The 25,238-nt window shown below is 39.3% G+C and overlaps 1 protein-coding gene and 1 long non-coding RNA gene across 3 annotated transcripts in view; both read left to right on the top strand.

The window, feature by feature from the left end:
* Nucleotides 1–25,238, top strand: part of dachc (dachshund c) — a 540,735-nt gene that overhangs the window by 46,859 nt on the left and 468,638 nt on the right. The window lies entirely within an intron of this gene.
* Nucleotides 7,348–25,238, top strand: part of LOC132394384 (uncharacterized) — a 32,124-nt gene continuing 14,233 nt past the window's right edge. The window contains exon 1 of the long non-coding RNA XR_009512298.1: nucleotides 7,348–7,413. This is a non-coding gene — a long non-coding RNA (uncharacterized LOC132394384). The remainder of the gene's footprint in view (nucleotides 7,414–25,238) is intronic.

The raw sequence follows: 25,238 nt of genomic DNA on the forward strand, positions 1-25,238 counted from the left end.
ACATTCATAGTGAAAATTACTGAGGGTTGGTTCTGTATTTTGTTTCAATCAAAACCAGGCTGTTGAGCTGTTACCTGATGTTAAAACAGCAAACAACTCAGGAGGAACCCCTTTTTAATATGTAAACACATTTTACACCTCATTCAACTCTGCACCACATGATGGAACTTTATACATTTAGGGTGATTAAATTATGTAGACGTGGGGCAGAATAAATGGAAATGTTCTGTTTAAAGTGACTGATGCTGAGAAAATAAGAGAAGATTTAACATCAGAGAAAGGGAACTTTCTTTACACAGATAATTACAGGAGAAAGAAGACTTATTTTTCTATAGTGTTGGACATTCACTTAGTGATTGTTTCTGTGTAAATGCCCATTCAAGAGTAGACTGTATTGATAAGTGAATGAAGAGGAGATGCAGGAAATAGTTGTAGATCTATTATATTTAGGACATTGTCAGCAGATGAGAGGTCTTGTCTTGAGTCATCGACTGCCTGTTTCCCTCCACAGTTGCTGCCCGAACTGCACTTCAATTGACAGCGTAGTTTAATTGGAATGGATAGCATGTTTTTATGTTTTTATTAAAAAAAGGCCAAGTCAAGTTTATTGTCATCTGCATAAATATATGTATACACAGGTGCAATGAAAAGCATCACATCAGAAACACACATTCACAAGAGAAGATATAAATTAAAACATGAATAGCATGAAATAGTACAAGAAAGAACACAATTAAAACCAAAATTACACGCAGTTGTGTAAAGTAGGTAGCTAGTTGTTATATTGAAGTAGTGATTGGGTTTACAGGTTGGTTGAAAGGAAACAGCTGATCAGTCGTAAAGGCCATTCACTGCATTGATCTATGCCAGTTCCCCAGGAAATCCCATTAGTGTCATTTCCTCCAACGTTTCTCTCTCTCATGCCCATTATCTGCATCCACCGCCACTTCTGGTTCTCTTACCACTGACAATTACCGGAGCAATATACTGTAGCTAATTTCCAATTAGAACATCTTTGGAGTTTTGGAGGGTGGGTGTCAGAGATCAGGATTGCTGGAGATAGGAGACAGCAGAGAATCTTATTATGCCATCCTTCATTGTATGCTATCCTTCACTGAGACTCTGCTGTGCTGATGCTATGAAAGGGACAGTGGATCATAGCTAGTGACGTTATTCACAAGACCAATTTGCCAGGTCCTTAACGTGTTTCAGGAGGTGTACAGGATGCCTGCTTCTAAGCTACCTTCAACAGAAATGCCTAGAATATTGACAACAAAGTATCAGAAGAGTGTAGGTGTTGCTAATATTTAAAATTACAACATAATGAGCACTATTAAGTGAAATGTGAATACAGAGACCTAGTTCATATACTCCAAATGGTTGGACATTGTGAGAGAGAATTACAATGAGTAGCACAATCTTGTTATGAAAGAAGAGGGGCAAATGAGTCCCATATACTACAGGATATGTATGTTTTAATCAATACCCTAAATGCGATATTACCACTCCTCAAAATTACTAGATGAATATCATGAAGGGCATTTTGATTTTCTTTAAAAACTTAATGCATTCTTAATGGATCACTCACTGCATCTTTGGGTAAACATGTTAGTGCAAGGTCGATTGGTCAGAAACCTGGTGAGGAAGGGAAGGAGCTCTTTCTGAATTGTTGTCTTCAGTCTCCTATACCTTCTCCTCGTTGGTAGTAATGAGAAGAGAGCATGTCCCAGATGATGATTATCCTTATGAGGATAGTGGTGGATACTGCCTTCTTCAAACTGTGCCTCGAGGTGGGGAGGGTTGTGCCCGCGATGGAGATTGTTGAATCTACCTTTTGCAGTCCTGTATATTTAGGCCTCCATACCAGTCTGTGATGAAACCAGTATGCAATTCTAATGTTGCATATTAAAAACAAGTCATGACTTTAGAAGGTGTGACCTCATGCAGTTTACATGTTTTTCTTATTAAGACATTGGCCTCATCATTGGTGAAAGGACATTCCTCATCGTGCACTCATCATGACATCTTTCATTCTTGAAATATGAAGGCAAAAGAGCAGTGCTCTTTATTATATGCATGTATATGATGCCTACCTGTCCTTGAATGAGAAACGGTCATTCTGAAAGTAATGCATGTCCAAGTAATGCTATGCCATATTTAATGAATTGTTCACAGAGAAAGCTCCCATTTGTTTTTCTAGTACTCTATGCTATTTTGTATGTCTTCGTTTGAAAAAGTACATTGATGTAAGAACAGCATCTGCTGTCATTACACAACAAAGCTGGCACTAACTGCTGGAAGATTATCGTGTACAATTAGATGCAAGTTCTAGAAGTTGCTGCCTCAGTTTGTTTGCTCTCTCCTCCCTGTGGTCGACTCAAATGAACTGATTACTAATTGGGCATGTAATGCTAACGGCACACTCTATGCTGCTATCAAAATTCAGTTCTGTGGATCACAAGTTGTTGCTGTTATTATATTGGCCATTGCCCAGGATGAGCTGCAATTGGTGTTTAAGGTACTGGGCAGAAATGACGTCAGAGGTGCATTACCAAAGTCTCCCCCCGCGCGCTGGCTATTTGTGAGCTGGTTCGCCTGCGCAGAAAGTGGGTCACCACAGTACCTTTGTTTGCAACCTCTGAAAAGGACTGAATTTAAGTCCAAGAACTTGAGCTGTTTCACCTTCTTAGATTCCTTGACAGATTTCCCTGAACAATAAAAAGTAAGATTAAATTATCTGTGGATGAATGCCCGGTAGAAGATTTTGATTTTCAATAATTTAATTTAATCCATCTCCAAACTTTAACTTCAATGTAAGCTGCAACTTTTAATAGAAAGAAGCATAGAACTGAATATATCAAGGTTTCTAATTAGCTATTTATTTCATTAACATTCTCTCCCATCTTGACTGTTGACACCAGTCTGAGATTATTAGTTTTGGGCTTTTGATATTCATAAGATAACATAAGTTTGGACAGTTAGCAGTAGTGTTCTGTTTCTATTTCTCCCTCTCACTGTGGAAACAAATTTGGATTGACCTACATTATAGGGGGGAGGTGCAACTTGACCCTCTGTGACCCCAGGCAATGGAAAAAGCACGTTTTATTAAAGAAGCAACGGGGGGTCAGTGCAACCAGCCTTGTGTATTCATGTGTCATTCTCTTTTTTTTTGGACATGGCTTCTGCTTGAGTTTATTTGCTCAATGACATGGTTGTTCACCTGGTTCCTTCTGAGCTAATTCCCTTTGTCAACATTCATCTATTCTTCTGATTCCAAACTATAAATGGAAATAAGACATGTTTTGGAACTCGACAACAGTATAGACTTTTCAGGAGCAATGTGGAAGTTTATATTCCTTCTGAGGGAGGATAAAAGGAAATGTTATTTTGAACGACAAATAGAATGAATTAAAAAAGAAGCAGTCATTATAAATATCTGATTCCACTCTTCTCTGAAATTAACTAGATCTCTGCAGAAGCCTAAAATGATCCCTTTTAAAAGATTTATGTCAAATTAGATGTAAAAGTATGTTAGTATTCTCTGTAGTTAGGACAAAATATTCATATTATCAGTGATAGATTCTTTTAAATGCCACAGAAATTATTTAACTCGCCTGATTGAACTTGAGTCAGATGGATATGGGTTCAAGGCCTGGCAGAGTCTTCAAACTGAGGCTGCAAATTTGTTCTCAGGTGGATAGAGGAAAACCCCATTGTCAGTCCTGAAGTTATGAGGAGGGGTTGTTTTCTTTGGAACAAAGAAAACTGAAGTTAAGCGCATAACACTATGAGCAGTCGAGAAGGATAAACAGAAAGGACTTCTACATGAGGGAGGTCAGGAGCTATTAAGGCTTGTTGAATTAAGTTAATTGATAAAAGTATTAGAGGGGAGTTGAAGACAAATATGTCACTCAATGAATGATAGAGATGTGGAATACAGTGCCCAAAACTGAGATGGAATCAGAATCAGGTTTAGTATCATCAGCAGATGTCGTGAAATTAGTTAACTTAGCAATACAATGCAATACATTATACCTATATATGGAAAATAAATAAATTATAGTAAGTAGATATACGAGGGGTGATTGATAAGTTCGTGGCCTAGGGTAGAAAGAGTCAATTTTAGAAAACCTAGCATGTTTATTTTTCACTCTCCCCTAGAGTTGCCACCATGTCCTGGTGGGCCTCCTTGGGTGATAAGCCCTTGAGACCGAGGTAATGGATGACTGCACGAAGCCTGATGATGTCCATTTTCTCAGACAGTGCTTACTTGCAATTTTCAATTATCTGAAACAGAAATACCACAGAAGTTATTAACTTCAAACTTTCCGCATAATCACTCAAAGGGCTGAACCGCACGTGTATGTAACGAGAGCTGTATAACTCATCTGCTTCTACCTTAGGCCATGAACTTATCAATCACCCCTGCTGTGGACCACTTTCTGGAGGTCCAAGACGCTGACTTCTACAAAGAAGGGATCCGTATGCTCCACGACCGCTGGACTAAGTGTGTAAATGTAGGAGGGACTATATTGAAAATTAAATGTGCTAGGTTTTCTAAAATTGACTCCTTCCACCTTAGGCCACAAACTTATCAACCACCCATCGTATATATACATATTTATCTATATGAAATAGTTAAATTTAAATATACTAGCGCAAAACCGAAATAATAAAATAAATGAGGTAGTGTTCATGGGATCAATGTCCATTTAGAATCCAATTGCAGAGGGAAGAAGCTGTTGCTAAGTTGCTGAGTGTGTGTCTTCAGGCTTTTGTAACCTCCTTCCTGATAGTAACAATGAGAAGAGGGCATGTCCTGGGTGATGGGGGTCCTCAGTAATTTCTGAGGCACTGTTTCTACGGATCATCATCATCATCAGATGGAGCAAGAAATCCTTCCCAAATGCAATGAACATCTGGATGAGCCAACGTCTTACATGACTACACACCAAGATCTGGGAAATGGGATTAACCCCGCAAATTAAATTTTTTGATGACGGCTTCCTTTTGTTTCATCACAAGTTTATATTTCATAAAAGAATTATCTGGTTTAGTATTTGTCGCAGGTGCAATTAATGCTTTTATTCTAGATTACAGCAGCAACTACAGTTGAGAAAATACTTCATTAGCTAAATAGTCCTTTAGGACACAGTGAGGACATGTAAGATACCATTTAGTCTTCAAAAACTTACTTATTTCCTTCTATGCTCATTATATCCTGAGATAATTGTTTAAAAACTCGGTAACCATAGTGTTGGATACATAATGAAACAAAAAAATACATAAGATTTGCTAAATGTTCACTTTCATTTTAACTGTCATAAAGTTCAAGGCATTTTAATTACATTCAGTCAAGATGACAGTTGTACTACTGAAATTAGCTCTCATCTTTATTTATGGTTCCATAAACATTATCATGTAGCAATCAAACTAATTTGCTTTTCAAAGATATTCAATCCAGGCCTGAACACTGGCGAGGGGGAGGAAGAGGGGAACAATGTATTATGGGGAGATTTAATCTTTAATAATGCAGCAGAGCTCTTCGTAGAATCTCAACAAGCTACAAGATCAAAAAAGTGCCCTTTGCATTTAAAGCTTGCTCTCTGTTGCAGAGTGGTGTTGTTCTGAATGCAGCAGTCAGCATTATGAAGTGAACACCATAGAGTAACCCAACCCTGAACTGTCGTGAAACATTTCACTGTGAAGCTTTGGATTACATCAATAGCATCTACATGCATTCCCATAAATTAATAATTGGCTCTCATATCTATTTTAATCAGAAGCTTTGGGATGCATACCTTACACATAACAGTGCTGAACATCTGGTTTGTCAAAATAATTTAAAAGGAAATTGTTTAAAAAATAGAAGAAATGAATGTTTCCTTATTCTTTCTGTTGTAAATAAGCTAATCTGAGTTTTGTGCAAGGAAGCAGAATATATTTACTTAAAAAGCAGACACTACAAGGGGATTAAAAAGCTCTCTAATCAGATAGAAATGGTTCGGCCACTTGATTGGGACTGATTTCCACCATCTGGTGATACTTAAGGAGGATCTACCCTTGCTCATTGAACACTGTAGCTGCTTAATTTGTGCAGTTCCTAGACATTTAAATCTCTCTGCAAGCAAATTAACAAGAGGGGGGGATTGGGTAATAATGGACTGCTTCGGGTTTTGTTCGCACTGACAGATGGATGGAGGGAGCTCAGACTGAATTCAGCCTAATTGCATTGTGCCGTTTTATAATTCTTATCTGCCGTGTGTGCCTTGTTTACAGGTTTCTGACTTCAAAAGCCTTGGAAGTTTCAATGCAAGCTGAAACAAAACACTCTGCAATTCTTTATGGCTTGGTATTCATTACCCTGTTCTCCCTGAAGGAGAGAATGATTGTGTATGGAGCATTGCACATGGAACAGGAATGCTGTCCGCTCTAAAGTGTAACTTGATTTATATCAAATTATCAGCTGGAAAAGTGGCAGATTAGTTTAATGCTTGCCTGGTAACAGTCTTCTGTTTCAGAAGAGATTATTTTACAAAGTGCTTGTATCCATTTTCCCCCACTGGTAAAGCCCATAACTTCACAATGAGAGAAATAATTTGACGTCTCATGTTGAAATAGATGAATGTGTTTTTCTCCCAACTTCCATACAACTCCATGTTGAAATCACAAGTAATTTATTCTGAAGTGTTTCCCAGTTCAGTCGATACGGTCCGGCCACTTAATGGGATTTACAAGAAAAAAGACTTGAATTTATCTTATTCTTTTTCAGATAGGATCCAAAAAATGTTTTACAACATATAAAATACTCAGAGGTTATCATTGCTGCTGTATTGTACAAATTCTGCACAAAGCAAGCATCCATTGAAAAGAAATGTGATTGTGTCCAGATAATCTATTCTGGTGATTGAGGGATAACTTTGCTGCTATGCTTTGAACTGGAGCCATGGTTTTTTTTCATTCCATGGTGGGATGGAAATGAGACCCTGGTTTATTGTCTCATTGAAAAGGTAGCATCCATGACAGTGCCACTTGCTCTCATTACAGCAACCTAAATATTTCCCTCTTGTCTTTGGAACTGAACTTAAAGCGCAGCTCTGATAATAAGAAAGTATACTATGCACCAAGCCATAGCTGACAGTCAGCAATCACAAATCCACTCTTGACAGCTTCTTCATTTGCAGTACAAAGAGCAAAACTATTTGGTTGTTTTCCACTGAACTCATTGGTTCATCTTTTATTTGAAAGGAGATCACTGATTTACATATTTTGGAGTTAATAACTGATTGTAGATTAACCCACAATCTTTACAAAGGAGCCCATTGACAATGCAATCAACCCAGCACAAGATGATACAGCTGACATCTTTTTCCCAGGGTTGAAATGTTTATTACTAGAGGCCATGCATTTATGGTGAGAGGGGGTAAGTGCAAATGAGACATGTGGGGCAGGTTTTGTACACTGAAGGTTGTGGGTGCCTGGAATGTGCTCTCAGGGTTAGTGGTGGGGGCGAATATTATAGAGGCACTTAAGAGGTGCTTAGGTAGGCATGTGGATGTGCAGAGAATGGAGGGATATGGATATTGTGTAGGCAGAAGTGATCACTTTACTTAGATATTTAATGTTTACTTATTCAACAAAACATAGTAGGCCGAAGAGCCTATTCCTGTGCTGTACTGTTTGCTCCTGTGCTACGTTCTGTTGAAGCAGGCAACTTCCAAATCCTGGAAAGTTTCTACTATATAACTAGATTGTTAAACAGAAATCTGCAGGAAAGATAGAAACAATGCAGAGAAAATGAATTACTCTGCTGTTTGTCCAAGCTGTAAGACAGAAATGTTACTTTATTTATACAAATTTGAAAAAAAAAGTATGGTTCAGAAACAAAGGGTCAATGTTTGAGGGAGCAAGCCACAAACTAGGAGGCTTGATGAGATTTGACAAACCTCCCAGAGTATATCCTGGGTCTGCAGACTGAAAGCTCTTGCTGAACATGGTGGAAAGGGGGTTAAATGTAATTTGAGGTACTTTTGCTAGATTTTTTTTCAAAGAGAAGACAAAAAGTAATGGTGAGTAAGGACAGGACAGATGTTACTAAGGAAACACATGAATACTGGCTTATTGTTTATTTTCCAATCTCTATTCCAGATGCCCCGTGTATAGTACAAAGTTAGTTTAAATTTGGATAGCAACATGTCGGAAGGCAGTACCATCTTAATAGGTCTGTTTTGCTTCATGCCTGATGTATTTGACAGGCTAGCCTATAGCCAGCGTCTTCACAAACGAGAATGAACAGCAAATCTTCTACTGTTTTTGCGCATCTGTTTCCTTGAAGGCTTTTTCAAGAGTAAAGAGATAATTAATGGTGTATAAACAATCAGCAGAAACGCAATTTGAAGTACAAGCCAGGCGATAGTGCTGGGTCCTTGCTTTAAGGTACAAAGGCCCCGGGGAATGGACTTTCATCAGGAATGCTCTTCCTTATGTTACAAAACACAAACTTCTTTGGTTTCCTTCATTAAAGCCTGGACCAAAGTTCAAAGGAACATTCATTATCAGAGTACGTACACATCACCACATATAACCCTGCAGTTGTTTTTCCTGTGGGCATACCCAGCAAGTCTATAGAATAGTAACTGTAATTGGACAAATGGAAGAGCAAGAGCATAGAAACAACATACTGTACAAATGCAAATATAAATAAAAAGCAATAAATAATGAGAGCATGAAATAACAAGATAAAAAGTGAGATCATTGGTTGTGGGATCATCTCAATAGATGAGTGTAGTTTTCCCCTTTAGTTTAACAGCCTGATGGTTGAGAGGTAGTAAGTGGTCCTGAAGTTTCTGATCAAACAGATATTTGCAGTCACATGACTGGGGCACCATTATACAACAGTGGGAATAAAACAGATGTGCCTGTATTTTGTAACACAACTTGTAATTGACTGGGATTGTATTTTTCCTCCTCCATAGAAAGGGTTTGTTGTTTCTGAGGCAAGGTTATAGATAAAATGACTCCGTATTAAGATGCAGAGGGCTTGGCTGGAAGGAACGTGTTTTACGGGGAAAGGATATAGTGGGAAGTAGAGTGACATTTCTCTGTTGCAGCAATTTTAGATGGACAAATTGCAGACGGGAAAATTTCCTGACTCTGTAAAATGAGCAATGATGACATCTGTGGATACTGGTCTGTTCATATCTATGTGAAGCCTTTGGGGAAATAAATATCTCTGAACATTCGGTGAAATGAAGCTCACTTAATAAATCAAACTGACACAATAACACTTCTGGCACATGACTCTCTCTCTCTGCCAACGTATCCCCCTCCCCCCACCTCCACACCCTCCGAGCAGTCTATTCTTCCATCACCAAATGTGGTGTCCCTATAGGCGCTTAAATCAAATCAGCACAGAACCATGGCGGGAATTTATTGAGAACCATCGCTGTTCTGTGAGGAAGTCAGTTGCTAAACAGGCTGAGATAATAATAATAATGTTTGACCCTTTAAGTGCTGAGCTTGTACGAGTAACTTGTAGCTCCAGGTGACGAGGTGAATCAGGCCGTCTCCAGGGCCATTACTGTAGGAGGACGTGGTGAAGGAGTGAGAAACCTTGTGTGCTTGGTGGGAGAGTGGGAGACTTGTTGGACAGCCTGCTTTTACATGCATTAAGGCAATGATGCAACAAAATCATTTTGCAATCATCTCCCCCGCTAATACATGTCATGTTAATTCACTCAGAGGAGTTTTGGTTCAGGAACCAGGGCAGGAAAGCAGTATTTATTTATCTTTATTTAGAAATGCAACACGGTATCAGGCCCTTCCTACCCAATGAGCCCAAGCTGCCCAATTACACCCATGTGACCAATTAAATTACGGACCTGTACATCTTTCAAAAATGTGTGAGGGAACTAAAGTACCGGAAGGAAACCTGGTGGTCAAGGAGAGAATATTCCTTCCCTGACAGATTTGAAACTCTGTCACTGGCCCAGTAATAATATTCCATGAAGAGCCATGCTGTTGTGCTAACCCTTGACATAATATTAAGTGATGTATTTTAACTACAGATTTTGGGTGAAGGTGGAGTATTTCCACTGTACTCGAGACCAAATAGAAAACTATTATTTGTATGTGATGTAATATTCATCCTGCCCACAGACATCCATTTAATGAGATCCATTTTGTCAGTGGGCACAAGGTTTTAATGGCTACTCTTTACAGCATAAAATATCCTGAAAGCTGTGGTCCACTAGATATGAATGCTTCACTTGCATTATAAAATCAAGACAAAAAAATGTAGATCCTGGAAAGCTGCTTTAAAATTAGAAAACATTGGAACATTTCTCAGCCGGTCTGTCAGTATGTGTGGAAAGGGAAATGGACTTAAAGTTTGGGTTGTAGACCTTCTTCTTGCAACTTTGTTTCTCTTTCCACAAGAGCTGTTTGATCTACACTGATCTTCCAACATCTTCTGTCCTTTGGCCTTGATTTATTACCTTATATTTTCACTGCTGTCTCAACATTCACTGGGCATCTCCCTCTTTCCAAGCAGCAACCAATCTGCTGGAGGAACTCAGCGAGTTGGGCAGCATCTGTGAGATGAAATGAGTTGTAATGTTTCAGGTCGAGACCCTGTATCAGAATAAAACATCAGCAATTCCCCTTCTCCTACAGTTGCTGCCTGACCTACTGAGTTCCTCCAGCAGATTGTTTGTTGTTCTAGATTCCAGCATCTGCAGACTTCTGTGCTCCTCAATCTCCAACCAGCTCACATTTTACTCTTATAAACACTTGCAAGGATGAAAGTAAGGTTTCACGCACCAGGATAGAGTTCTTCCTCTTCGTCACATTTTGAGATCTCAGTTTGTGGCCCGACAAGCAGAAACAGTGCAAGAAGAGCAAAGTTCCACTAGAATTCCACTTTCAAGAAGGAGCTAGATAGGTAACTTATGGATAGGGGAATCAAGGGATATGGGGACAAGGCAGGGACTGGGTATTGATAGTAGATGATCAGCCATGATCTCAAAATGGCGGTGCAGGCTCAAAGGGCCGAATGGTCTACTTTTGTACCTATTGTCTATTGTCTGTAGAATTGGATACAGGAACAAAATCTGCACCTGTGTTGGGTTGGGTCAGACAGTTTATTTTTATATGCAGCTGCATATCCATTAGAAATCCAGGTCCATTGTAATTGTGCTTGTTCTGTTAATGTGTTTACAGTTAGCTGTAAATTCCTAGCAGTAAGCAACTGTTGCTAATATTTCACTTTTAGTCAGATTTACAGCATATTTATCACTCAAAGTTAGCACATTTCTACATATTTGTCAGACCTGTGCATTTATTATATTCCAGGAATTTGCTTGACTGTGATTCGATGTTGATAAAGAGGAGGGATGTCAGTGAAGACAAATGGAATCATTCTGCATTCTTTGGTAGTTGGTATCAGCAGAGAGAAGATTGAATGTAACAAGGGTTAGATCCAGATTATTGCCACCTTTGCTGGTCCATATTATTCAATGATCTATAATATGTCTTTGGAAAGACTTTTAGCAAAAGTTGTATTTTTGTATTCCTGCTACAAAACAGGAACTTTTAAAGACATTAATTTATGAGCTCTGACAATGTTCTCTTAACCACATGCATTTAAGCAGACCTACACAAGCAGGTTTTCAAATATTAATTGACATAAGCAAAAGGCCTATTGCAGGGAATCCTATTAACCCCTTGCTAAAATTGGGACACATTCAGCCAATGAGAATAAACTGCAGATGTGATTGTTTTAAAAAAAAACTCTGTGTGGCAAAAGAATAATTTAATTTGCAACATAAATGTTGACTTTTTCTGCCCTGCTGAACATTGTCTGTGGTTAATATGCACAAAATCAATATTGAAAGCCAAAGCAAAGATATCTAAATACTTTGCAGCATTGCTGGTAATCTGTAACTATGTTAAAATAGATTTCTTTAAAGGTTTGAATTGTCTCATTGGAGAGTTAGCAGGGAACCTTTCTCGCCAAAAAATATTCTTAATACCATCGAACTCAGAGGAGCACATGCACTGCAAAAGATATTCCATCAGCTGCAGTATTGGGTGATTCAGTATGCTTTCTCTTGTTTAATTTTCATCACTATTTTAAAATTAATATTTTCTCAATCAACAGGGGTGATTATTAATGTTTATGTTGTGAGGTTGACTGCCGTGTCACATTCCTCTTTTCTGCCCCTATTTATTTATTTTACATTAGCCTGGATTTTATGGTCAATGGTGAAATGACAGCTCTAATCCAGTAACCTCAAAGAAAGAGGCTCATAAAGATGTAGCAGTCTCCATGGTGAGTTAGAGTCAGGCTTATTATCACTGTCTTAGTTTATGAAATATCTTGTTTTGCAGTGGCAATACGGTGCAAAGACATAAAATTATTTAAATTACAAAATTAATAGTGATAAAAGGGAATAATGAGGTAGTGTTCAAGAGTTTCCAGACTGTTCAGAAATCTGATGATGGAGGGGAAAAAGCTGTCTCTGAACTGTTAAGACAGGGTCTTCAAGCTCCTGTGCCACCTCCTTGATAGTAGTAACAAAAAGAGGGCAAGTCCTGGGTGGTGAGTGTCCATATTAATGGAAGTTGTCATCTTGAGTACCTCCTCTTGAAGATGCTCTGGATGGTGGGGGGAGAGTCGCAAAATGTCCTGGAGCTGGCTGGCTCTGCAGCCTCCCAGGACCCTCTGCATTGGAGCATCAATACCAATCTTTGATGTCAGAATTCTCTCCAGCATACATCTATAGACCTCCAATTTCTCCTTCAGTCAGGCATCCAGCAATGGAGATGATCTCAAGCCTGTTGAGAAGCCACTCATATTGAGGAATTCTCACAGATAGGCAAAACAGTAAGTAAAATGAACACATTTCATTTAAGTTTTTAAGCATTTTACTGGGCATGAAAATAACTGGATTGTCCATATAAGATTAAGCTTTGACCTGAAAAGTCAGAAAATAGTACAGAACAGGAATAGGCCCTTCGGTCCGCAATGTCGTGCTGAATGAATTAAACTAGTAAGTAAATGTCAGACTAAACTAATCTTTTCTACCCCCAAAATGTCCATATCCTTCCATTTTTTGCACATTCATATCACATGGAGAAGACTTTTAAATGCCTCTATTGCATTTGACTCCATTACTACCCCGGCACAGGAAACTGTTAAAATAGAGTAATTATTAATAAGTGCACATGTATGATGAATTTATCAGGTGGAATCATAACCCATGTTTATAAAATTAATATTTTTAAAATTAATTAAGCAGTACACATCACTTTGTGCACCGTAGCAATCTCAATTGCCAATTAACCAAGAAAGTTGTATCAAGGTTGTATAATGTATACATACTTTGGTAATAAATGAACTTCAAACTTTGAACTTTGGAAAAAGCAGTTTTGCAGTTTTCTTACTGGAAGCAGTTCATAAGTAACTGAAGTTTATGAAAGTTCATAGATTTTGGCTGATTGCTTTTGAGTAAACCACAAAAACATTATCCATGGAAGAGTAAGGAATTGCCGATGGCAACCTGTGGATTTTGTCATTTCATTGTGTGTGATATACCAACAAGTCACTTTCAGATTCATGCCCCTCATAACAGGGAACCTTGATAACATCACTGTTGGCACATTGGCATCGCTTAGAAGCGATACATTCATGTACTTATAAGCAATTAATACAATTATGTTGTTAACTTTTTTTTCCTCTCTTTGATGAGCCATAGTTCCAGGAAATTAGCATTTAATCTTTGGAAGCTGGGCAATAATAGATGAATTATAAGGCAAGATAATATTCGAATCTTAGTGAAGGAGCACTCTATTCACCAAGCAGCAATATTCTAAAAGGTTTAAAGGTTCATTTATTATCTATGTGTGTATGTAGTATACAAATCTGAGTTTCATCTTCTTCAGACAGTCATGAAACAAAGATAATCATGGAAGTCATTCAAAGAAAAACATCAATCCCACCCCTCACACAAAAAACAAATCATGCAAATGGCAATGTGATCATCAACTCCCCCATCTCCACGTGAAAAAAATCGTGCAAATGGCAACAAGAATATCAAACCACTCTCCCTCATGCAGAAAAACAAATCATGCAAACGGCAAGGACATCAAAGCCCTAGTATCTTATAACCAAACCTCTTTAAAATTTAATCACGTTTCTGTAACCGTAGTTGAACATCCATCTGACCTTTTAATTTCAAAAATATTGTTATCACAATATATATATATGTTAAATGCAATCAGCACTTATTTTTCTTTATATTCACCGTGCCAATAACTCAATACATTCTCTTAGAATGTATAAGCGCCACTCACTTCCTTCTTAAACAATGCACCCATGGAGTGCATGAGGGACTGTTACACAGGCCCAGTCCTTCAGTATGCATTGATACTATGGTAACTCCCCACAAAGTCTTTGCTTCATTGCATCTCCCAGCACACTTTGGAATGCACTAGTTGGCAACATTTGTTTGCAGACGTCTCCTTGCAGTGGAGGACCAACAAATTTCAGGCAGGCTAATATGTGTCTTTCACTGAACCAGTGCTCTTCCAGATGCAGAATTATTGTTTGTCTCAGCATGGCTCCCTGGGAACATTCTGTCTGATGGACAACACCTCCGTCAAAATAGCACTGAAGTAGAATTTAGCTTATATGGTCAGAATCCAAGAGGGATTTCCAACTACAGTCTTTAAACTCAAAGAGAACATGATTCCAGATGAGAACAAATTACCTTTCAACATTTTACTTGGAGCTGAATAGAGCAGGGAGTAGGAATGGTGTGAAGTACCATCCTTATAAATCCTTCCTGAATTAAATAATGTTTTATTGTGGGCTGCTCTTGAACTGTTCTAACTTGTCCTTTTAAATGTCAATTTATTTTGTGATTTAATGAAACAACTGTTGGCTATTTTCTGTCTATATCTTGCCTTCCCTAGAGGTATCATACGGGCAGCATAAAGATCTATTGCTAGTTCTTCTTCTCTTTACTCCACAAATTCATGAAGTTACAAAAGTGGAACCTCTTCCCAAATTCGAATGTGTTGTAGCATAAACTACAACTTTTTAAAAGTCTAGACGTTGCAGCAGAGAATAATTTAAGCAATGCTTATAATCATATGATCATTGATTATGCAACTTTCATTCCTGCATATTCTATGTGCTCATACATAAATACCCCTCAGACAATATGTGCTGACTTGGCTAATGTCACCTGACTGGTGGGAGAGTAATGTGCTATATAGAGTCATGGAGCCCTACAACACTAAAGCAGGCTCTTTCGCTCATCTAGTCCATGCAGAAATATTATTCTACCTAGTCCCATCGACCTGCACCTGGACCATAGCCCTCCGAACCCCACATACCACATCTATGTACTTATCCAAATATCTCTTAAATGTTACAATTAAAAGCTCATCCACCGCTTCTGCTGGTAGATAATTCCACACTCTCTCTACCCTCTGACTGAAGAGGAACCCCCTCAGGCTCCCATAAAGTAGTTCACCTTTCACCCTTAACCTATGACCTCTGGTTCAGTTTCCTCAGTGGAAAAATTGCATTTACCTTTTCCATATTCCTCATTTTGTAAACCTGATTCAAATCTCCTCTCATTCCTCTATGCTCCAAGGTATAAAGTCCTAACCTATTCAAAATGTTCCTATAACTCAGGTCCTCAAGTCCTGGAAACATTCCAGTAAATTTTCTCTGTACTTTTTTAAACCTATTGATATGTTTTCTGTAGTTTGATGATCAGAACTGCACACAATACTTCAAATTTGGCCTTACCAACATCCTACACAACTTCAACATAACATTCCAACTCTTGTACTCAATATTCTGATCAATGAAGGCCAATCAACCAAAAGTTCTGTTAGCAGCCCTATCTACCCATGATGCCACAGTCAAGGAATTATGGGTCTGTCTTCCTACACTGATTTGTACTACAGCTCTCCTCAGTGGCCTACCATTTACTGGGTAAGTCCTATCCTGGTCTGTCCTCCCAAAGAGCAATACATCATACCTGTCTGCAATGAATTCCATCTGCCATTTTTCAGCCCAATTTTTCAGCTGATTCAGATCCCATTTCAAGCTTTGATAGGCTTTCTTGCTGTCTACTATACCTTCAGTCTTGGTGTCATCCACAATTATGCTGATCCAGTATGCTACATCATTTTATAATGCACTCGAGTGTCAAGGGTTGACAAATATTCATCATGGGTCCATTGTCACTTTTATAGGCTTTTGCAGTAGGAAATGCACTTTGGTACTGCATCACAATGGATCTAGGATAAAGAACTTACACATTCTCTTAATAAGGCAGTTTGAAGAAAGGTTAGTGATGTCTGAAAGGAATCTAAAGCAGGAAGCTGAAGTTTGAACAACTAATTCAATGATATAGCTTTTACTGGGAACAAAGGAATGAAAGAAAATGATGAATTAGAAGATAAAATAGATTCATAGAATAAGTGAAATTATTGTTTTATATTCTCATTAGGATGATAGAATAAGTACCATAATACAACATAGAATTGGCTCATTCAGCCCACCAGTTTGAACAATAACCATTGAACTATACTAGTCCAACTCCATTCTGCTCACATTCCCTTCAACTCCCTCCCCGCAGATTCTCCCACTCACCTACAGGTTAGGAGCAACTAACCTTCTCAGGCAACTAATCTATCAACCTACTAACCTACAACAATTCTCCAATAACAACTGAAATCTAGAGAAGTAAGGCTCATGCACATTCATTTCTATCCAATAAATGATGTTTGGGAGTAACTAAAACTGATTACACCTTGTCCATTGCAAGGCAGGTGCTTTGTCCATCCCAAGCACAGACTTTAGGATAGACGAAACATGATTTTGTTTTACATTTCTGGTAATTTCACTAAGTCATATAAATGCAGAACTCAGCGCTGTGTTCAGTAAGTTTCACTGGTGGAATAGTAATCTAATCAGATGTCTCTAGAGAAGCAGATCGCTTGGACAGTAGCTGCCTGGTTTCTGTTTTCAGTGGATGCGAGAAACAGCTGTTCAATTTATAGCAACACCCAAAAAATGCCGGAGGAGCTCAGCAGGCCAGGCAGCATCAATGGAAAAAAGTACAGTTGTCGTTTCAAGCTGAGTCTCTTCCATGGATGCTGCCTGGCCTGCTGAGCTCCTCTAGCATTTTATGAGTGTTGCTTGGATTTCTAGCATCTGCAGATTTTCTCTTGTTTGCTCCATTTATACTTCAGTAACAATGAGCCCAGATAGCCTTGCTGGTTCCCTTTTTGTAATGTTGCAAAATCTGGTTTGATAGAAGTAAATTCAGCAAAATTACAGGGTGGGGGAATGAAGAGCAAGCAGGTGTACCATACCAAGCAGTACTGGGTTTAGAAACCGGTGCTTAACATCACATGTGTCACCCTTGCTGAAGTTAATGAAACAGAAGTGAGGCAGTGAATGTGAGGCCCAGCTAGTTAGATCAGCCTCATTTGTTTCCTGAGGTTAGGAGAAAATTCCATCTCAGGGTCTTGTGCACTCTGTCCTTATCTCTGTTTGCTCAGTCGTTTGCATTATTGCATACTGGAAGAATTTCAGTAGCTTGTACCATGAAGTCACTTGTTATCCTTTACTGAGTATTGTGCTTTCCCAGTTGTGAAGATGACCATGGGAATTGTCCGCGGTTTAGCTCAGATGTGACAAAATATATCTTAAGGATGGTGTAAATATGCTATTCACCCTTACTGCAAGTATTCAAAGAAATGTCAGGCTTTCTGCTATCGTAAATTCATTTGATGACTTGCCGTTGGGATTGTAAGTAACTTCCTCTTGAGCTTCCAAGTGGCGCAGACCTTGAGCAATGCTATCTTTTTGTTTCCACATGTCTCATTAAATTCAATAGAACCCCAACGAGAAGCTGGAGAAATTGATTATATTGTTTACGTCTGCACAATTGTCTAATTCTGTAACAGCTCGCTGTGAGGAAGTACAATTCACATGTTTCCCAGGCATCTTGTATAAGCAATTGCTCGAGTTCCCAAATCCATGTGGGAATCTGGAAAGTGATTGAATTATGAATGCACTAGTACTTTACTCTCTACTACTAAAGCGATCAGTTCTTTCTTTCAAGAACTTTGCCATAGGTTAGAAAATGAAGAGTGTGGAAATAACTTCTCTCAGGAATGTGGCAGGTGCAGCTGGTTCCCGCCAGTACCTGTAGGGAGTTTGTGTGCTCTCCCTGTGATTGTGTGGTTTTCCTCTGGGTGCTCCAGTTTCCTCCTACAATCCAAAGGCGTTGGTTGCTTAATTGGTCATTACAAATTGTCCCATGATTAGGCTAGGGTTAAATCGGGGTTTTTTTTGGGCAGCACGGCTCAGTGAGCTGTAAGGGCTCTGGCTCTGGCTCAGTAAGTAAATAAATAAAGTTTGTGTCATTATCTTATGCTAATGTTATCTTTGCTGTTAAACACTAATGGTCATTGAGAAGATTTTGAAATAAGCAAATGTACAGTCTGCACTTGTTGCTATAAACATTTAAAACTGATGGAAGCTGATTGTTGAAGCCTACCCACATCATGTAGGTTGTGCGACATGATTAAAACCTTCCAATACCAGTCTACATAACCCTAACTCTCCTCTGCTCTGACTGAGACTTGAGCTCAGAAATCAGAATGTGAAACTGCAATGCAGGGCTTAGGGTGGCCACATTGTTGGAGGTGCTGTGGCTCTCCAAGGAACCTCACAAGCTCTCTCATATGGAACACAAAAGGTGACAAATTTTAAGGGATATTTGGACAATTATTCCTGATTCCCGGCCAAAATATTGAGCACTTTTTGAAGATTTCTAGAGCAGAATATTTGGTCTTTGTCACATTATATTCAGCAGAGGTTGCTACGTGCATGAGAATCAAAGCAACTGCAGATTCCAGAAATCTGAAATAAAAACAAAAGAACATTGAAAATAGAAGGTGGAAGAGTAAAATATTGGCCCTTTGGCCCAAGATATCATAAGACATAGGAGCAGAATTAAGCCATATGACCTATCGAGTCTGCTCCATTTGATCATGGCCAAATTATTTTTCCACTCAACCCCACTCTCCTGCCTTCTCCCTATAACCTTTGTCATTCTTACAAATCAAGAACCTATCAACCTCTGCTTTAAATGTACCCATTGTCTTAGCCTCCACAGCCATCTATGGCAATGAATTCCACAGATTCACCACCATCTGATATCTTGCCAAACTAAGGCAATGACACCTATTCTCTTCTGCCTGCACATGGTCCAGATCACTCAATTCTCTGCTTACTCATGTGCCTGTCTAACAACATCTTAAACACCTCACCTCTGGCAGTGCATTTCAGACAATCACCACCCTCTATGAATACAAAATTTGGCCCCGCATATCTCCTTCAAGTTTTCATCCTCTCATTTGAAATGCATGCTTTCCAGTGTCAGATATTTCAAGATGCTGGAAACACTGAGAAAAAAAGTTAATGTTCTGGGTCCGAGACCCTTGCTGTTTATTTTAGATTGCTGTGTACAAATTGATGGTTGTATTTTCTACAAAGTAGTAGCTTATTGTAACGTGCCGGAAGGCCTCCACAAAAAGTGGAAAAGAAATTCACGTTTCCTTTGTAGCCAACAATCTATTCAGGAAAGACGTTCATTGACTGTGTTAAAGGGATGCAGGTTCAAAGTTCAGAGTAAGTTTATTACCAAAGTACATATATACCACCATATGCAATTGAGATTTGTTTTCTTGCAGGCATACACAGTAAATCCAAGGAACATAACAGAATCAATGAAAGACTGCTCCCAGCAGTATGTACAAACAGCCCGTATGCAAAAGACAATGAAACGTGCAAACATAAAAAAAATAATAATAATTATAACAAATAATCAATAAATATTGAGAACATGAGATGAATGGTTGTTGAAAGTGAATCCATAGTTTGTGGGAACAGTTCAATCACGGGGCGAGTGAAGTTATCCCCCCGGTTCAAGAACCTGATGGTTGAGGTTTAATAACTTTTCCTGAACCTGGTGGTGTGGGTCATGAGGCTCCTGTACTTTCTTCTTGATGGCAGCAGTGAGAAGAGAGCTTGGCCTGGGCGGTGCGGGTCCTTGAAGATGGATGCTGCTTTCCTGTCACAATGCTTCGTGTAGATGTGCTCAATGGTGAAGAGAGCTTTACCCGTGATGGATTGGGCTGAATCCATCTTCTTTTTGTGGGATTTTCTATTCAAGGGCATTGGTGTTTCCATACCAGACCATGATGCAATCAGTCAACAAACTCTCCACCACACAGCTATAGAAGTTTATCAAAGTTTTAGATGTCAAACTTGGAGGCAGTGAGTGCTATCAAAGCTACAGAGCTGATACCTAATAATTGGTATCTCATTCATAACGGAGTGAAGTATGCACTCTGATTGACCAAGTAGCCTTTACTTAGTACACTTTGATTCAGTTCATAAAGGTGTATGATGACAATAATAAACAATATAGACAATAGACAGTAGGTGCAGGAGTAGTCCATTCAGCCCTTCTAGACAGCACCACCATTCATTGTGATCATGGCTGATCATACACAATCAGTACCCCGTTCCTGCCCTCTCCCCATATCCCTTGACCCCACTATCTATAAGAGTTCTATCTAACTCTCTCTTGAATGCATCCAGAGACTTGGCCTCCACTGCCTTCTGGGGCAGAGCATTCCACATATCCACCGCTCTCTGGGTGAAAAAGTTTTTCCGCATCTCTGTTCTAAATGGCTTACCCCTTATTCTTAAACTGTGGCCTCTAGTTCTGGACTCACCCATCAGCGGGAACATGCTTCCTGCCTCCAGTGTGTCCAATCCCTTAATAATCTTATATGTTTCAATCAGATCCCTTCTCATCCTTCTAAATTCCAGTGTATACAAGCCCAGTCACTCCAATCTTTCAACATATGACAGTCCCACCATTCCGGGAATTAACCTTGTGAACCTACGCTGCACTCCCTCAATAGCAAGAATGTCCTTCCTCAAATTTGGAGACCAAAACTGCACACAATACTCCAGGTGGGGTCTCACCAGGGCCCTGTAAAGCTACAGAAGGACCTCTTTATTCCTATACTCAATTCCTCTTGTTATAAAGGCCAGCATGCCGTTAGCTTTCTTCACTGCCTGCTGTATCTGCATGCTTGCTTTCATTGACTGATGTACAAGAACACCTAGATCTCGTTGTACTTCCCCTTTTCCTAACTTGACTCCATTTAGATAGTAATCGGCCTTCCTGTTCTTGCCACCAAAGTGGATAACCTCACATTTATCCACATTAAACTGCATCTGCCATACATTTGCCCACTCACCCAACCTGTCCAAGTCACCCTGCATTCTCATAACATCCTCCTGACATTTTACTTTGCCACCGAGCTTTGTGTCATCGGCAAATTTGCTAATGTTACTTTTAATCTCTTCATCTAGATCATTAATGTATATTGTAAACAGCTGTGGTCCCAGCACCGAACCTTGCAGTACCCCACTGGTCACAGCCTGCCATTCCGAACGGGACCCGTTAATCGCTACTCTTTGTTTCCTGTCAGCCAGCCAATTTTCAATCCATGTCAGTACTCTGCCCCCAATACCATGTGCCCTAATTTTGCCCACTAATCTCCTATGTGGGACTTTATCAAAAGCTTTCTGGAAGTCCAGGTACACTACATCCACTGGCTCTCCATTTTCATAGTTACATCCTCAAAAAACTCCAGAAGATTAGTCAAGCATGATTTTCCCTTCATAAATCCATGCTGACTCGGACTGATCCTTCTACTGCTATCCAAATGTGTCATAATTTCCTCTTTTATAATTGAATCCAGCATCTTCCCCACCACTGACGTCAGGCTAACCCTGTTAATTCCCTGTTTTCTCTCCCTCCTTTCTTGAAAAATGGGACAACATTAGCCACCCTCCAATCAGCAGGAACTGTTCCTGAATCTATAGAACATTGGAAAATGATTACCAATGCGTCCCCATTTTCTAGAGCCACCTCTTTAAGTACCCTGGGATGCAGACCATCAGGTCCCGGGGACTTATCAGCCTTCAGACTCAACAGTTTCAACAGAAACACCGTTTCTTGCCTAATATAAATTTCCTTCAGTTCATACTTTACCCTAGTTCCTTTGGCCACTATTACATCTGGGAGATTGTTTGTGTCTTTCCTAGTGAAGACAGATCCAAAGTACCTGTTCAACTTATCTGCCATTTCCTTGTTCCCCATAATAAATTCACCCGTTTCGGTCTTCAATGACCCAATTTTGGTCTTAACAATTTTTTTGCTATTCACATACCTAAAGAAGCTTTTACTATCCTCCTTTATATTCTTGGCTATTTTATCTTCGTACCTCATTTTTTTCTTGGCGTATTGCCTTTTTTGTTATCTTCTGTTGCTCTTTAAAAGCTTCCCAGTCCTCCGGCTTCCCGCTCATCTCTGCTATGTTATACTTCTTCTCTTTTATTTTTATACTGCCCTTTACTTCTCTTGTCAGCCACAGCCGCCCCTTATTCCCCTTAGGATCTTTCTTCCTCTTTGGAATGAACCGATCCTGCACCTTCTGCATTATTCCCAGAAATAACTGCCATTGTTGTTCCACTGTCTTCCCTGCTAGGGTATTGTTCCATTGAACTTTGGCCAGCTCCTCCTTCATAGCTCCATAGTTCCCTTTGTTCAACTGTAATACTGACACATCTGATTTTCCCTTCTCCTTCTCAAATTGTAGGTTAAAACATACCATATTATGGTCACTACCTCCTAATGGCTCCTTTACCTCGAAGTCCCTGATCAAATCTGGTTCATTGCACAACACTAAATCTAGAATTGCCTTCTCTCTGGTAGGCTCCAGTACAAGCTGTACTAAGAATCCATCTCAGAGGCACCACAAACTCCCTTTCTTGGGGTCCAGTACCATTCTGATTCTCCCAGTCTACCTGCATGTTGAAATCCCCCATGACAACTGTATCATTACCTTTGCAACATGCCAATTTTAACGCTTCATTCAACATACACCCTACATCCAGACTGCTGTTTGGGGGCCTGTAGATAACTCCCATTACGGTCTTTCTACCGTTAGAATTTCTCAGTTCTATACAATACTGTACTCAGTTTACAGCAATGGCTAAGCAGTCGTACAACGTCATTGCTTGAGAGTTCTTTATTAAGGCAACTATGTCAGAATGAGATATCAGTGACATTTTTAAAATATTTTGCCATTGACTCTGTATTGTTGGACTCAAATATTTTCTTCAAATTCTTCCCATAGCAACTAACTTTGTTTACTGAAATGCTGTAGTTGTAAATATTCTGAATCAATACTTTAAATGTTTTTCAAATATTGCTCTAGTGAAATTGCTTAACTAAGCATGAAGTCACTCTGTATAGATAAATTTTAAATATTGCTTTTAAAATCATAAATTTTAAATATTGCTTTTGACAGGAAGTTGTTCCCATTTAAAACAAATTATGCAATCGTTCTATTTGTAATGGTCTGTCTGGTTCACTGTTAGAATACTTATAGGACAAGATACTAAGTAAAAGAGAGAAAAGCACAGTGTTTTGTGCATTATGGGAAACTCCTCCAAACTCTCTTATCTTTCCTTATCACCATAACCCTCTGATTTGTCTCCCTCACATCTTTATTGAGCCTCTCCTTAAGTACATTTATTTGTTTCAACTGTCTCTGGGGAAAATAGATCTTTCCTGTATATCCTGTTAGATTTATTTGTGACATTGTTCTATTTATTGCCTCCAGCACTGTTCAAGTGCAGAGCTGGAAAGACTCCCTGACAAATCCTTGCATTACACTAGAAATGTATCTCAGGTCAGACATATTAGTTTCCTCTTTTCTTGAGGAAGGAAATGTCCTTGCCTGTTCAGCCTTTCCTGACAACTTTAATCCCTTAGTTCTGGTTTTGTCCTTGTAAACCGCCTATTTCTGCACATTCGCCTTGTTTCTCATTTTTATTACATGAAGACTTGAGCCATATATACATTGTCTAGCAGAGTTCTGTGCAAGTGTTGTGTTAGGTCTCAGATCTTAAGAAATAGGAGCAGGAGGAGGCAATTTAGCTTCTGAAGCCTGCACCACTATTAAATAAAATTGTGAAGATTTGATCTTGGCCTCAACCCCACTTTCAGATTAATACCCAGAATCTTTAACTTCCCTAAAGGCCAAAATCCTTGGCTTCAAATATAGTTAATGGTACAGTCACTGCAGCTCTCCGGTGCAAAGAATTTCAAAGACTCATAACGCTTGCAGAGAAGAAATTTCTTTCCATCTCCTTAAGTGTGCAGTCCTTTCAGTTCTTTATCACTCGAACTAAATCCAAGTGTATTGTTTTCTGTTCTAATGGCCTTGCTAACCTGTGTTGCCACTTCCATCATGTTGTGAATGTCTATCCTCCAATCCTTTTGTTCCCCAAACCTATTTCGGCTCTTTAGATTTCCAAGAAGCTGGCAGTTTCTTTGATTTTTCCTACCCCATCTCACAAAACCTCACACAGATTTTGCACACTCTCCCATGCTGTTCATTCCTCTCTCCAGTGGCTGTTGTCTCTGCCAGTATCACGGCCCTGCTGATATGATGAAATTAAGATCAAGGCATGGGTTTACTGCTCCGGTTGCTCCGGTGAGCAGACCCAAGGACTCAATGTGGATCCATAAGCTGTGCTTTCACATCTATTGTTTGCGTGGTTTTCCTCTTTCTCAGTGCAGTCTTTCTATTTTCAAAAAACATTAGGTCCTTTGGGTTTCTTGCGTTGTAACTGCCTGTAAGCAAGCAAATCACAAGGTGTATAATTTATACATTCTTTGATAATAAATATCCTTTGATTGATTGATTGATTGACAATTTATATTAAAGTTCATTTGCAAAAGATCATGAATATTCATTAGTTTCCTGTACTTTGTCAGGCAGCACGGCAGGGAGGTGGTAAGGACAATACTTTACAATACAGGCGACTGGGTTCACTTCCAGTGGATGCCTATAAGGAGTTTGTATGTTCTCCCCATGGCCACATGGGTTTCCTCTCATGCTCCAGTTTCCTCCCGCTGTCCAAAGATGTATCGGTTGGTAGGTTAGTTGGTCATTGTAAATTGTCCTGTGATTAGGCTAGGGTTAAAGTCGGTGGGTTGCTGCACAGCATTGCTTGAAGGGCTGGAAGTGCCTCCTTTATGATC

This window comes from Hypanus sabinus, chromosome 5 (genome assembly GCF_030144855.1).
Source record: "Hypanus sabinus isolate sHypSab1 chromosome 5, sHypSab1.hap1, whole genome shotgun sequence".
Lineage (NCBI taxonomy): Eukaryota > Metazoa > Chordata > Chondrichthyes > Myliobatiformes > Dasyatidae > Hypanus > Hypanus sabinus.